General features: G+C 33.4%; 2 pseudogenes; one reads left to right on the forward strand and one right to left on the reverse strand.

Annotated features, from left to right (window-relative positions):
* The first annotated feature begins 7,744 nt into the window (after positions 1 to 7,744).
* LOC132713074 (uncharacterized) lies at positions 7,745 to 9,233 on the forward strand (annotated as a pseudogene).
* A 1,276-nt stretch (positions 9,234 to 10,509) lies between these two features.
* LOC132713067 (uncharacterized) lies at positions 10,510 to 13,858 on the reverse strand (annotated as a pseudogene).
* Positions 13,859 to 15,552: the final 1,694 nt, after the last annotated feature.

Raw genomic sequence — 15,552 nt, forward strand, 5'->3', positions numbered from 1 at the left:
AAAAGGTGCTGATAGTTACTACATTGTATATCCAATTGTTATGACTTATGAATATGATTTTTAAATAAATGTAAACAAGAAGTATTTTTAAAAGTAAATGTATTAGAACAATTACTGCTGTTATTCTTATTATATGAAAGATATTAACTTAAATGAATTACTCGTTTTTGATTGTTAAAGCACCATCCTATGTTTAGAAGGGACCTACTATATTTCAGCATTACCCTTAATTGTTTAATGAATGCTGCAAAAGTTAAAATGTACCCAGCATGCCAATATTTCCTGAAATATTTAATTTACAAGTAACAAGCAAATAATTTGAAGCAAACAATTTGCTCGTTACCATGAAATTATGTTCTTTAAAGCTACTCTCCCACATAAAATGGGTCTAAAATCATAAACATATTTGTTAAAAGTTATTGATTATGCATAGAAGTAAAAGTTGCAGTTTTCATGGGATAACTGTGGCCTAATGGTTGTTATGTGAACATGTTGCTAGTAGGACAGCTTGTTGCAGATAGAAATTACTGTATAAATGTCTATTTTACATGAGATGAGACATATATAATTTTTTTCTTCGTATGTATAAATTATCTAGTTTCATATAAGAGTGAGTTTATGGTGAAATTTTATCTTTTCAAATTTTATTTCGAAAGACGCCCAAACTACAATATGTGGGATAGTAGCTTTAACAGTTAGCCTAGTAGTTTTAAGTTTATGAACAAGACAAGAAGTCTTAATTGTTTTATCCCATACCCTCGATTGATTTATAGTAGTTATAAGTTTTAAGTTTATGAACAAGTGAAAGAATTGTTAATTGTTTTATCCCATACCCTTGACTGATTTATAGTAGTCATAAGTTTTAAATTTATGAACAAGTGAAAGAATTGTTAATTGTTTTATCCCATACCCTTGACTGATTTATAGTAGTCATAAGTTTTAAATTTATGAACAAGACAAGAAGTCTTAATTGTTTTATCCCTTACCCTTGACTGCTTTACAGAAATTTAATATTACCAAATAGATGAAGATAACTGTTGAAATACATATGAAAGGTGAAAATTTGAATTCGAAATTCAAAATATTGTTTATGTTTTTCTTTTTATAGGACAGATACAATGTTTATGTTTGACTAGTACACATAGGTGCATTGGACAGGAAAAAAGGAGCTATTACCAAGAATTTTTACTGACTTCCATGTTTAATTGGTTTCACATCTAAGGTATTATTGATATGTGACAACTGACAAGTACAATGATTTTTTCAGTATCACAGTCTGTGTAGTTTCCTTACAATAAGTATTTAATCTTATAAGAAGAAATTTTCAACCACCTCCGTGGTCGAGGGGTTAGAGTCGATGACTTCTAATCCAGTTACCTCTCTGGCGTTGGTTCGATCCCCGTGAGATGCTTTGGTAGTTTAGCACGAAGGAAGGTAGTCTAGAACTGGTGTAACTCTCCAGGAACGATGGTTAGGAAACTACCCGCCTATATGACTGAAATACTATTGGGAAAAGGCGTAAAATGAAACAAGAAATTTTCACATTTAACAGTTTTTACCTGGAGAGATATTTTGTTTATTTGAGCTAAATTGTAAAGTAATGTTAAGTTGTATAATAAGTATTTCATTACAGAAATTAGTCTATTAGTGATAATGTATATTAGCTTTATATATATAAATTTTTCATATATATATATATATATATATATATATATATATATATATATATATATATATATATATATATATATATAGGTTTGTGAAAAATATTTGCATCTACAAAATACCTTACAAAAACACTGGATCCCAAGGATACAAGAACGTGGAAAAAATAACAATAAATTTGGAGAAAATAAACGTTCATACAGTGCTAAAGTATAAATACTCAAGTACTTTCGGCGTATTATGCCTTCATCAAGGGTGTATTACATGTATAATGTGCACACAATAGAGCACAAAATCTCAATACGTGTGTACTGTATAGTATCAAAAATTGAACTGAAACACAGTCGCTAGAAAGGTGATAAAATTACATCGATTATGAATAGACCGTTATTAAATGGTCATTGTGTAGTACTTTACAAAATAAAATATAGCCTGCGGTCAATATGGCATAAACTCGGTTAAATATATCTATAAAAATATGTTTAAAAAAAAAAAAAGAAGAAAAATATATATATTAAATAAATAAAACTTCACATATAAGGGCGTTTTGTGTTTTTATTACTAACTGCATGGAAGAAGGCTTGGAAGAAGGTATTGATGTTTATCGGTGGGTTTTGAATACAAATCAGTAATTATATGATTGTCTTTAATATGAGATACTGTGTCGAGAAAAACATGTTCGTTTGATACCTCAGTGGTGAAAGGTCTCCCCGTACATTTAATCAATGATGTTATATTTTCGATCCTTGAAGATCGTTCAGCACGACATTATTGTTGTGCTAGTGGTATTTTTAGTTTAAACTTTTCGGCATTTTCTAGTTGGGTGGTTCCAATATTCCTACTTGAATAATGTTGAATCACCCTTGGGATATGTTGCCTGCTTTTTAAATTTGTCTTTTGACGTCTTATCTGTGATATGCAGGCTTCATAACCTCTGATCCCCTTTCAAAATTCCATTTTAATTAGTTCCGCCCATTGTTTTCTCGTTTAGGGCACACGCTTTTTATTACTTGGGGACCATACGCCGCTTTTCATGGAATGGCACTTACGTGTCAGATTGAAGGTTCCATGATAACCGCCATATGAACACATCTGCGGATGTTTCTAAATTCAAAATTTTATTATTTCATGTTTAAATGTTGAATTCTGCTTAAGCCGGTGCTAGGGGGCGTGGACGGTAACTTGCACTTTCCAGTACCGTCCATGAACAGGCTCAATCAAACCGAGCCTGCAACATTTTCAATTTTGTCGTGTTGGGCTTTCTTTAGGGATTCTGTATTTATCTATTTTATTACTAAAAGTATAATGTAAGAAAATGCAAGTTACAAACAGTGTGATGTTATATGAAGTGGAAATTTACGATAAGGTGAAAGTAATAGAGATGCTCTCAGGCAAGGGAAAAATAGCCCTCCCCGGCACCGCCTGATAACTAAAGTTAGGTTTTAAACAGTTTGTCAAGAATAAGTGAGTAAATTAGTCTCCTTTATTGATTCTTGATGGCTCTAGCGTATTCAGTCGGCGAATCCAGTATGTCTCGCGTGATTTCCGTGTTATATCTGACCACTTTGTGTTATGTTCAATACAACAGAGGGACACGTCTTTAAAACTGTGTCCCGCAAGGTGAAAATGTTCAGCAACTGGGGATCTGTTAAATTTGCCTTCTTATTTGCATTAGTAAATTAATAAAAACACAAAACGCCCTTATATGTGAAGTTTTATTTATTTAATATATATATTTTTCTTCATTTTTTTAAACATAGTTTTATAGATATTTTTAACCGAGTTTATGCCATATTGACCGCAGGCTATATTTTTTTTTTGTAAAATACTACACAATGACCATTTAATAACGGTCTATTGATAATCGATGTAATTTTATCACTTTTCTAGCTGATAGAAGAAACTACAGCTGCAATATCACTGTTATCTTCGAAAAAGACAAGTGTTCAATCAGTGCAGCAGACAGAGGCATTATTCGAGGATTCTTTATTTTCCGACGCTGTTGTGCCTTATGGCGTCTATAAAAAGTCCCCCCGTACATTTAATCAATCATGTTATATTTTCGATCCTTGAAGATCGTTCAGCACGACATTGATGTTGTGTATACATATTATGTGATAGGTACTTTTAGTTTCTTCTATTTGGCCATTTTCAACTTGGGCGGTTCCAATATTCCTACTTGAATACTGTAAAAAATTCTGGAAACAAAGTGATCCCTCGGAAGCATTAATCACAACAAAATTACATAATAATTGCAGACTCGGTTTGATTGAGTCTGTACATGAGGGATACTGTAAAGTGCAACATCCCTCACGCCCCCTAGCACCGGCTTGAGCGGTACTCAATTCTCAACACTTAATAGTGCTGGCATTAATGATCCCGAAGGACCAGAAAAATATAACAACACTGAAGTGAAGTACGGGGCAACTTTTTACGGCTGCCACACGGCACTTGACACCTGCTGTTGTGAAGTACAAAGATCTGGAAACAAAGTGAAACAAAAAATATGATAAACAAGATCAACAAGGAAAGGCGGCGTTCAATGAACGCAACCCCCACATGACCCAGCAACAAGAACCAACGGCAAGGAGCCCAGGGGGACCCCAAACAAAAACAGGACAGGGCAAAGACAGAGCACGGACAGGTTAATCATTAAATGATAATTAATTTGTAACTGATTAGGAATTCAAAGAAAATAAAGATAGGCCCACAAAGGGGAAGGGGACAGGAGACCGGGGGAGGGGGTGGGGAGTAATCAAAGAAATAAAAACTAGAGGCAATGGGGAAGATACTTACTGTAGACGAGAAAACAACAAGGGACACAAGCAAAAGTGTCACCAAAACAGTATGAAACAACATAAGACATACATCTGAGGAACACAGTGGGGCGCCGCCTTGGAACGGTCAGCAGCATAATAATGACTGCTGGGGAGTTTAAACCGGTTAATGGTGCACCAAACCTCGCTCTTAGCCCCACCATGTTCCTATAAACGAGACAGTGTAAATAAAATGAATCCCTGCCAAGTGAAATTCTAACAGTTGTCATGGTTACAAAAGGTTAAATAAGTAAAACACTAAAATGATCATGTAGAAACATATAAAAGTAAACCCAATGACCATAACAAAAGTACTCAATGTCCTAAAGGAAGACAGAGCAACAAGAAAATCACCTACAAGGGCCCGACGAAGCAAGGCAGAAGACGAACATTAAGACAATTCAGTCCCAAAAGGCTTTACGAACTATCCATCATAGAGTCTCCGACTTGGTCCGTCAGATGCAATCAAAAGAGGAAAGCGTAGTGTCCAACTGTAAAAGGGTTGAACACTAAACATGCAGTATGTCTTAAAATAGTAGGGTCATAACCTCTTTTAATAAAACGTATAATGATTTTAGTAAAAACAGCATAATAATATTACCATGACCCAAAATCTTACGAAGTTTGTAAATCACATCGCCATAAAAACCAGGCTGGCTAATCCCTTGTCGCAGAAAAGTTTTTAAATCACTATTGAATTTGGAAATTAAATCAAAGTTACGATTGTAAAATTTAGTAAAATATTTCCGTAATTTATGATAGCGGTAGCCCTGTTTTAGAAGCTTGCTGGTAATAAAAATATTCCGCTCGTTGAAATCCTTTACGTTGCTACAAGCTCTAGCGAATCTAATTAACTGGGAAACATAAAATAGATAAATACAGAATCCCTAAAGAAAGCCCAACACGGCAAAATATTGAAAATGTTGCAGGCTCGGTTTGATTGAGCCTGTTCATGGACGGTACTGTCAAGTGCAAGTTACCGTCCACGCCCCCTAGCACCGGCTTAAGCAGAATTCAACATTTAACATGAACTGGTAAAATTTAGAATTTTGAAACATCCGCAGACGTGTTCATATGGCGGTTATCATGGAACCTTCAATGTGACACGTTAGTGCCATTCCATGAAAAGCGGCATATGGTCCCCAAGTAAAAAAATGCGTGTGCCCTAAACGAGAAAACAATGGGCGGAACTAAATAAAATGGAATTTTGAAAGGGGATCTGAGGTTATGATGCCTGCGTATCACAGATAAGACGTCAAAAGACAATAAACCCCGTAAGATGTTGCATGGGGTACGTCTCCATCTAAATGTGGATAATTAACTATACAAAAGTCAAAGTCATCTCTTTTATCATAGATTTTCGTGTGAATAGAATTGTTGTTGATAGTAATATGAAGATCCAAAAATGATGTACTAAAATTTGAAGAGTTCGTTTTATTAAGTTGTAGTTCATGCGGATAAATGTCAGACACCATTTGATCAAAATAAGGATTATCTAAATTAAAAATATCATCAAGGTATCTGGAAGTATTATTAAATACGACTATAACATCTTGTTGTTTATCTTCAGAGAGACTCAACATAAAGTCTCTTTCATAGCAGTACAAAAACAAATCGGCGACCAGGGGTGCACAATTAGTACCCATAGGAATTCCTATGATCTGTTTAAATAGGGTATTACCAAACCTGACATAAATGTTGTCTAAAAGAAAAGAGAGTGCTCTACAAACTTCGTCACAGGTCCACATAGTATAATGTTTTACAATACCGTTAGTAAAAAAAGCTTTGTTAGAATTACATGCTAGAAAGGTAACTTTTTCCCGTGCAAAAGTTTTCTGAATTAGGGAAATTAGTTTATCATTGATTAATTTATGTGGCAAAGTTGTATAAAGTTTAGAAAAATCGTATGTACTGACAGTTGAAGCTTGAAAGTTCTTAATTTTGAATTTATCCAAGATTTCACCAGAATTTTTAATTGACCAAAAGAGATGTTTGCCTGTGTTTTCATAGACTTCAAACCGAGTCTGCAATTCTTATGTTATTTTGTTGTGATTAATGCTTCCGAGGGATCACTTTGTTTCCAGAATTTTATCACAATATCTAATTACATGTGCTTTAATGGCAGTCAAACAAGACGTCAATAAAATAGAAAGTTTACTTGTAGTGCAAGATGTAGAATTGGCAATGAATCTAGCTTTGTAAGGTTTTTTATGTAATTTAGGAATCCAATACATAATAGGAAGTTTAAGTTCTTTTTCATTAATTTGTACTTTAAGATTTGAAATATTAGTAATATGATTGTTTACAATGTCTTTTTCGGAGGCAGAGGTTTTAGAATACGCATTAGTACTATTAAGTTCCTTATGCATAACGTTAATGTAATGGATTCGTCATACAATTATAATATTATTAGCCGCCTTGTCCGCTGGCACCAAAACAAATTTTGAATGAAAAGCTAGAATATCTTTCTTCAGATGTCTTAAAGTAAGTCTTGTTTTAGGTGGCAAAAGATGTTCATTTCCACGATAAAAATTAATACGTGAATCAATAATTTTAAAGATGTTACGTTTCCATGTAACTAGAGCATTACTATCCGCATTTTCACGGCGACACCATTTGACCGAAAAATCCTCTATAGATTCAGCAATCTGACCACGACAAGCATTAAAATCAATTTCAGAAGGAATTCTGTATTTAGGTCCTTTCAAGAATAAGTTACGAATTCTTTTGTCTGCAATTATATCAAAATTACCAGTGATTATATGGCCAAAATCTGAATTACAGAATTTAGAAGTATTGCAGTCTCAAGTTGTTGGAGTATTAGATATGACCCAGCAACAAGAACCATGGCAAGGAGCCCAGAAATAGAACAAATTCAAGAATATATTCAGTTTATTTCTTATTGAAAAAAAAAAACAAATTACTCATGTATTTGGTTTTACAGTTGCTGAGTCGTTTGAACAAGTTACACATAACTATGTTATCAAACACAAAGAACAACTTGGTTGATACATTTAGTGTTCATTGTGAAAGACGATTAGTGAATGCAATAATCCTACTGTTTTTTTTCAATAAGAAATAAACTGAATATATTCTTGAATTTGTTCTATTTCTGGGCTCCTTGCCATGGTTCTTGTTGCTGGGTCATATGGGGGTTGCGTTCATTGAACGCCGCCTTTCCTTGTTGATCTTGTTTTATCATATTTTGTTGGATAATCTGTTACGTGAAACAGGGAACAAGAAAGCGACAATGGCTATGATACATGCCATGCTTGAAACTCATGATACCATTCTTTTATTATCATTCCCCTTTATCGAAGTACCATGTAGAGTCCTTAGACTACATTTTGAAAACAGAAAATATGATAAACAAGATCATCAAGAAAAGGTGGCGTTCAATGAACACAGCCCCCACCCGACCCAGTAACAAGAGCCAGTGGCAAGGAGCCCAGGAGGACCCCAAAACAAAAACAGGAAAGGGCATAAGGCAGAGTACGGACAGGCTTGTTGTCTCCAAATAGATAAATACAGAATCCCTAAAGAAAGCCCAACACGGCAAAATTGAAAATGTTGCAGGCTCTGTTTGATTGAGACTGTTCATGGACGGTACTGGAAAGTGCAAGTTACCGTCCACGCCCCCTAGCACCGGCTTAAGCAGAATTCAACATTTAAACGTGAAATAGTAAAATTTTGAATTTAGAAACATCCGCAGATGTGTTTATACGGCGGTTATCATGGAACCTTCAATGTGACACTTCCGTGCCATTCCATGAAAAGCGGCGTATGGTCCCCAAGTAATTAAAAGCGTGTGCACTAAACGAGAAAACAATGGGCGGAACTAAATAAAATGGAATTTTGAAAGGGGATCAGAGGTTATGAAGCCTGCGTATCACAGATAAGACGTCAAAAGACAAATTTAAAAAGCAGGCAACATATCCTAAGGGTGATTCAACAGTATTCAAGTAGGAATATTGGAACCACCCAACTAGAAAATGCCGAAAAGTTTAAACTAAAAATACCACAAGCACAACAATAATGTCGTGCTGAACGATCAATATATATGTTGAATTCTGCTTAGGCCGGTGCTAGGGGGCGTGGACGGTAACTTGCACTTTCCAGTACCGTCCATGAACAGGCTCAATCAAACCGAGCCTGCAACATTTTCAATTTTGCCGTGTTGGGCTTTCTTTAGGGATTCTGTATTTATCTATTTCAAGGATCGAAAATATAACATCATTGATTAAATGTACGGGGAGACATTTTACAGCCGCCACACGGCACAAATAACTCAGATGTGATCATTAAATAGATAAATACAGAATCCCTAAAGAAAGCCCAACACGGCAAAATTGAAAATGTTCCAAAAACTGGCTATGAACGTTAGATGTGCCTCATTTGTAAACCCAAAGGGAATGAGAAGTAAAAACAAACCAGCAGACATGTAAAAAGAAAATCAAGTTAAAGAGTTAAAAGAACTTATAAAAGGATTGGGTTCTAACAAAAACGAAAAGTCAATTGTAACAATTTCAAAAGCCTACCCTGTGATCAATGTCAAATATTGATGCTCAAATTAGTTACAAAGAATTGAAATCTTCACATAAAAGTCGTTCAGAGGATGATGATTTCAAATGTATTTTGAAGCATCTTAGAAAGTTAAACCCATTTTGTCAAGTAGATGGACGCATATTGTACAGCTACAATGGTATGAAAAGGAGTGCATTTGTTGAGCTACTTCCACAAAGGCCAGACTAAACTAATGACTGCTATAAAAAAAAATGCAGGCCAGTCTGGTTAGCTACTTAGGAAATTTTATTGTCTATCCAAATTTTACAATAGGCTAGCAGGCAAACAAAAATGTGCTGAACTTGGGAATCCGATGGTTGTTTAAGAAATAATATATCGCAGACTGTGATTTTATCAATAAAATCACTGTTTGGTGTTCGGATGCGAGGAAATATATCACGCGCATCAGAACGACAAACAGTGATTTATCAAGTGATAAAATCACCAATTGGATAAATTATTTCGATTCTCACACAACATCGACAGATAAATACTGCCGTACCTGATATTAATCTATATTGTGCCTGGTTTGTTTTGGTACTTATTTTCAGCGCATCGCACTTTTAGTGGTTATGTCAGTTGTTTAATGATTACGTCACATTTCTAAATATAGAATGTCAACAGTGATTTTATTGCATAATAACAAAAACTTTCGGTTCTTCTATGTTCAATAGGAAAAATTCACGTTGTATTAGAATTAAAGTTTTAAAATAGATTTTATTTTATTTTTGTTGTCATTTATGTTGTAATATATAGATATATGGGGTGCATCATTTTTCGACTGACAAGAAAGCTTGATTTAACTTACTAGACATACTTGAATTAAATTTGAACTTTGTTTAAGCACTGCGCATTAAACACTATGCTTATACCATCTGACTTGTTTATGGGAAAGAAAAACAATACAAAAGACTGCCCGGGTTTTAATTTCTGCCATAACTTTTTAAATATTTTATTGTTCCTTATCAATTGTGAACAGGGCAGATAATAAAAAAAATATTCTTTTACTATTTGGGCCATTTGATCGAAGATTATTTCCAAAAAATATCAATGAATAATTGATTTTCACTTGAAATTTTGAATTATGAAACTTTCACTTGAAATAACGGCACAAAACTGAGATTATGGTACACAACCATATTAGTCATTTATTTCACTTTTTTGAACATTTTGATATCACTTATCATTGTTCTAATTTTGTTCCTAAAGCAAGCAGCATGCCTACAGATCTATGATTTTTATAAATTAAATAATTAACTTATTATAATCTACTTAAATTACAAAAACGAGGTCAAAATAGCCTATCCTGTGTAAGTCGGGCAATAGAAAGAAATATGATGATAAACATTTCCTTATCACTCAAAAATATCACACGTCAATAACAACTTGAATATTTAATTATTTTACTTTCAATAAAAGTACAGTTCTTCTCAAGTTTGATTTTTCTTGAAAGAGTTTGGCTCATCTGCAGGCATGCAGCTTTAAAAAAGACAATTTTTTTGCATTGACAGTAATCACTCTTTAAACAAAATGATTATTTTTAGTCTGTGTTTTTACAATTTGAACAACATAGACTTTTATCCCTCGAGTATTGTGTCTCATTGAAACCAAAATGTTTCACAAGTCTTAATCTTAAACAGGTTATTTCATCTTGGCAAAAGTCTATCATCGATTGAGAAATTCCCTTCCTAGCCTTTGATATATCTTTATTATTGAAGTAAAGAATTGCTTCAGCAGGTTGGCCTTGTCGCCCAGCTGCATATAGGCCTCCAAAGTTGTTGGTGGCCTGCCATGAATGACCCTCACAATACCTTGGGCATCTGATCCCATACCTAATGCCACTGTTGCCAATATAAGGCGAATTTATCGTTTTTCTCTGCATAGGTCTTGTACTATCAACGTTTTCATTTGCTTTGTATAATCTTTGTGATATTATTCTATTTTCTGGTATGTGGTCACCAAAGTACTGTTTTTCACCCAACCTTTGATCAAGAAACTTGTAAAAATATCCCAAAGCATCTAAGCTTTCTACATACATTATTGTCACTGGAAAGTCACTCAATGTTTCACTTATCTCAACATCAATAGGCTCAATCAATGTGTTCAATTTTTCATACTTTCTTATATTAGGTAAGCGTGACTTTTTAGACAAAAATATTTGGCCTATCTGGATTGACTGTAACGTAAGAACACTTTCGGTACTGTAGAATGTCTATTAAGTCCTTTTTCCTTTGTTCTGTACATGTGGCTGTTAAAGCTAGATGACAGGCATTTTGGAACACACAAGTAAGGTCACCTTATTTCTGAAATACTGGTCTGAATTCACTTCCCCTGCAAGTTAATGTAACACATATATTAGTTATATTTAAATCAAAACAACTGAGATTGTTCTCCATTATCATTTACTTGTGTCATTTAATTAGAAACTCTGCATGCGTGATGATTGTTATTTAAATACACTGACAAGGAAAGAAATTAATTGTTTTATGAACAAAATGTAACATTTATAATTCAAACAATATCTGTGAATAATAAAGTATGTTTATTAAATTGTGTCAAAATTGTAAAATTGTGCTTATTCTATTAACCCCTTATTAGAAAAATATGTACAAACATTCAGCTTTCCCTAAGCTTCTAGGAAATGGTGCTAATTTTACTAATGGTATTCAAAGTAATCTTTGTGAAAATAAACTAAAATAAAATATTTTAACATAGAAAACTAATTTATATGTCACACATAAAACTTTACTAATAAGAATTATTTCCTAATTCGTTTCTCTCAACCGGAAATAAATTATTTACCATCTAATAAGGTAAATCAACTCTGAGAAAAGATAACAAAACACTAAATACTATTCAGGAATTGTCTTGTGCATTGTGTTATACAATAATATATCGAACACAAATTTTGTATATCAAATTCAACTAAATAATTTCATGATAAACTTATCAAACAAGCATACATGTATATACATTATTATCATTTATCAGCAGTACAATCCATTCACAATATCTTGAACAATAAAATAGCATATGGTTGTAAAATTCTTATGTTTATGACTTTTTTTGTTTGTTTGTTTGGATTTTTACGGCACGTCAACACATAACTGGCCATATCGTGCCGGATGCTATAATAGGCTTAAAATGTTATGTAAAACTTTGTAAATGACAATAGAAATGAGCCAATTAGATCCTAGAATACAAGTTTATTTCTTTCAAATAATTATGTTTTTGATGGAATTGTATTAAAGAGTTCTTTGAGTGAATTTACAGAATAAAATCTATTACGGGCCTGTGAAAAATCATGACATTCAAGAAGAAAATGCTTGACAGTAAAATTTTCATTACAACCTACACAGAAAGGGGCATTGTCATTTGTGAGGAGATAAGAGTGGGTAATTTTAGTGTGTCCAATTCGGCATCGAAAAGAACTGTTTGATCACGACGGTTTGACAGAGATAGAGATGGTGACACATCAAGAGATGGGTTTATATCAAGTAAATCATAATGAAAGAGTTTGTATCACTTAAAGGATATATTATATAAATTGAGCTTTCAACAAAACGATTGCTGCAGAGAAAAACAAATGTTTATGATAGCATTTAAACAAAATAATATAAAAAAATCTACAGCATACTTGTAAAATAAAACCTGAAAAATAATTAAAAGCCTAGTAAGCCACAGAAATGATTTCATAAATTTTTGTTACTGATAAACTTTAATATTAGCGTCCTGATGTACTTTCCAGAAAGTTAAAGACCAATAAATTAACATAGTCAGGTAATGAACATTTAACATGCCCTAAAAACTGTAATATAAACACTGATATATTCAAATATGATAAACAAGATCAACAAGGAAAGGCGGCGTTCAATGAACGCAACCCCCACATGACCCAGCAACAAGAACCAATGGCAAGGAGCCCAGGGGGGCCCCAAACAAAAACAGGACAGGGCAAAGACAAGATTGCCCTTTCCAAACAACGAATAAATAATATGTTTCTGCATCGTGATGAACCTTTAACAAATCCTTACAGTTAACTATGAACAAATCATTTTCTTTCAAAATAAACATTAAAAATCCTTTATGCTAAAAAAACGGGTGGATGGGCTCGGAAACGTAATGTATGTGTTTAGACTTCAAATGAGGAAAAACTCTTTACAACGATTATCAATACTTTACACGCACGGAAAATCCATGCAATACCATAAATACTACAACCTGAAAGGGTGATACTCACTAAAACTAGATGATTTTACTTTAACCTATGATAAAGATATATAAGATCAACTATATGAACAAAAAGATATGTTTGAATAAACTTGTTTTCTAAAGAAAGGGAACACACTGTATATAATATGCAATTAAAGCAGTTTATCTTTGTGGTATAAAATTGGCTGATATCGATAGGCAGTCCTAGCAAGATAATAAATTTCTATTTACTTTTACTTCTAAAGCGAATGATCGGAACTATGCATAAATGTGTTGACATACACAATGTACACTGAGTTCCAAAGGATTATTAACCCGGTTTTAGAGGCCTATAATAATAAAACTTGGAACACACAATAGCTAACAATTTGTTTACAACTTGGATGTAATAAACATAGCTTAAAATGTAGTTTTACCATTCGGATATCATATGGACTTCATCAACAACCACTGCACATACTTTCTGTTGATATAGCCTAGAATTAAACATTTTCATAACCGTGTTGCTGCATAATGATTCAGGATGACCATATATAACATTGTACATTCCTTTCTCGAGCTCTTTCATCTCAAATATTTTCCCCAGCCCTGCGTTTGAAACAGCTTCTGAAAATTATAACATGTATAAGGAATCAATGTAAAAATGTCACATTGTAATTACTACATATGATTATGAGCCAGTAAAGAAACAGTCATATAAAAAATGATAAACAAGATCAACAAGGAAAGGCGGCGTTCAATGAACGCAACCCCCACATGACCCAGCAACAAGAACCAATGGCAAGGAGCCCAGGGGGACCCATGCATCTTTATTTTTTTCCATTACTGGTAAAGATTACATCATACAGCTCAAACATACATTCTTATCAAGCTATTTCAACATTTTGTTTATCTGATGTGTACAGACATTAGAAATAAAAAAAATACAATAACAATGAATGTCGAGCTCATCATTCAGTAGTCAATTTCACAATTTTAATTGTACAATGTATAAGAAACGGTTTTCAAGTAAAGAAAAAAACAGCCAATAAACCTAATAGTGATAAACAGAATCCCTAAAGAAAGCCCAACATGGCAAAATTGTAAAATGTTGCAGGCTTGGTTTGATTGAGCCTGTTCATGGACGGTACTGGAAAGTGCAAATTACCGTCCACGCCCCTAGCACCGACTTAAGTAGAATTCAACATTTAACTCAAAAATGGTGAATTTTGAATTTAGAAACATCCGCAGATGTGTTCATACGGCGGTTATCATTAGTGTCATTCCATGAAAAGCGGCGTATGGTCCCCAAGAAAAAAGAATGTGTGTGCCCTAAACGAGAAAAAAAATGGGCGGAACTGAATAAAATGGAATTTTAAAAGGGGATCTGAGGTTATGAAGCCTGCATATCACAGACAAGACGTCAAAAGACAAATTTAAAAAGCAGGCAACATATCCAAAGGGTGATTATACAGTATTCAAGTAGGAATACTGGAACCACCCATATTGAAATAGGCCAAATACAAGAAACTAAAAATTCCATCTAATATGTATACACAACAATAATGTCGTGCTGATCGATCTTCAAGGATCGAAAATATAACATCATTGAATAAATGTACGGGGAGACTTTTTACAGCCGCCACACGGCACAAATAACACGGATGTGACAATAAGATAGTGGTGAAATAACTCTGTGGTGACTTAAAAATATTTATGACTTCAGTCCATTAGAATTTCATCAAAAGGTTAGAACAAACAAACCTTCAAGTTCAGTTTCACTATCTGAAAAGTCTACATCATCAAAATCTTTATTATCATCATCATATGTAACTATCTCTTTTGCATCATAAGATAGGAAACATCATGTAAGATTTTTAGAACCCAGTCTTTGTACCTAAGAAATAAAATGTATGGTTCATGTAAATTTACTGTTAATACAATTAATAGAAAAATGTTCAATCAAATAATATGTTAAAGCTTATAGAATTAATGGCCATATGTAAGAATGGAATGTCAGACTTCTCACTCCCATTCTTTTTAAATTAATGCTACAACAGATGAAAGAAAGAAAAATGTTAAAGATCTAGATTTGAAAGCCAGAAATATACATTTTGCAAATAACTACACTGTAAATAGAATATTGAACCTTTATATAAATTAATAAATCCGTAGTGTTAAGTTTGGTATAAAACATGTTTATACCTATTTCAACTGATTCAAGATGGTGCTGTCCAGTTACCTCAATAGGTAGTGTAGTGTTGGACTGTGATTAGATTCATGAATAAGGCAAGCTTATGTTTAAACACATTTGTTA

This window comes from Ruditapes philippinarum, unplaced genomic scaffold, assembly GCF_026571515.1.
Source record: "Ruditapes philippinarum isolate M1 unplaced genomic scaffold, ASM2657151v2 ctg100_1_1_1_1, whole genome shotgun sequence".
NCBI classification, from domain to species: domain Eukaryota; kingdom Metazoa; phylum Mollusca; class Bivalvia; order Venerida; family Veneridae; genus Ruditapes; species Ruditapes philippinarum.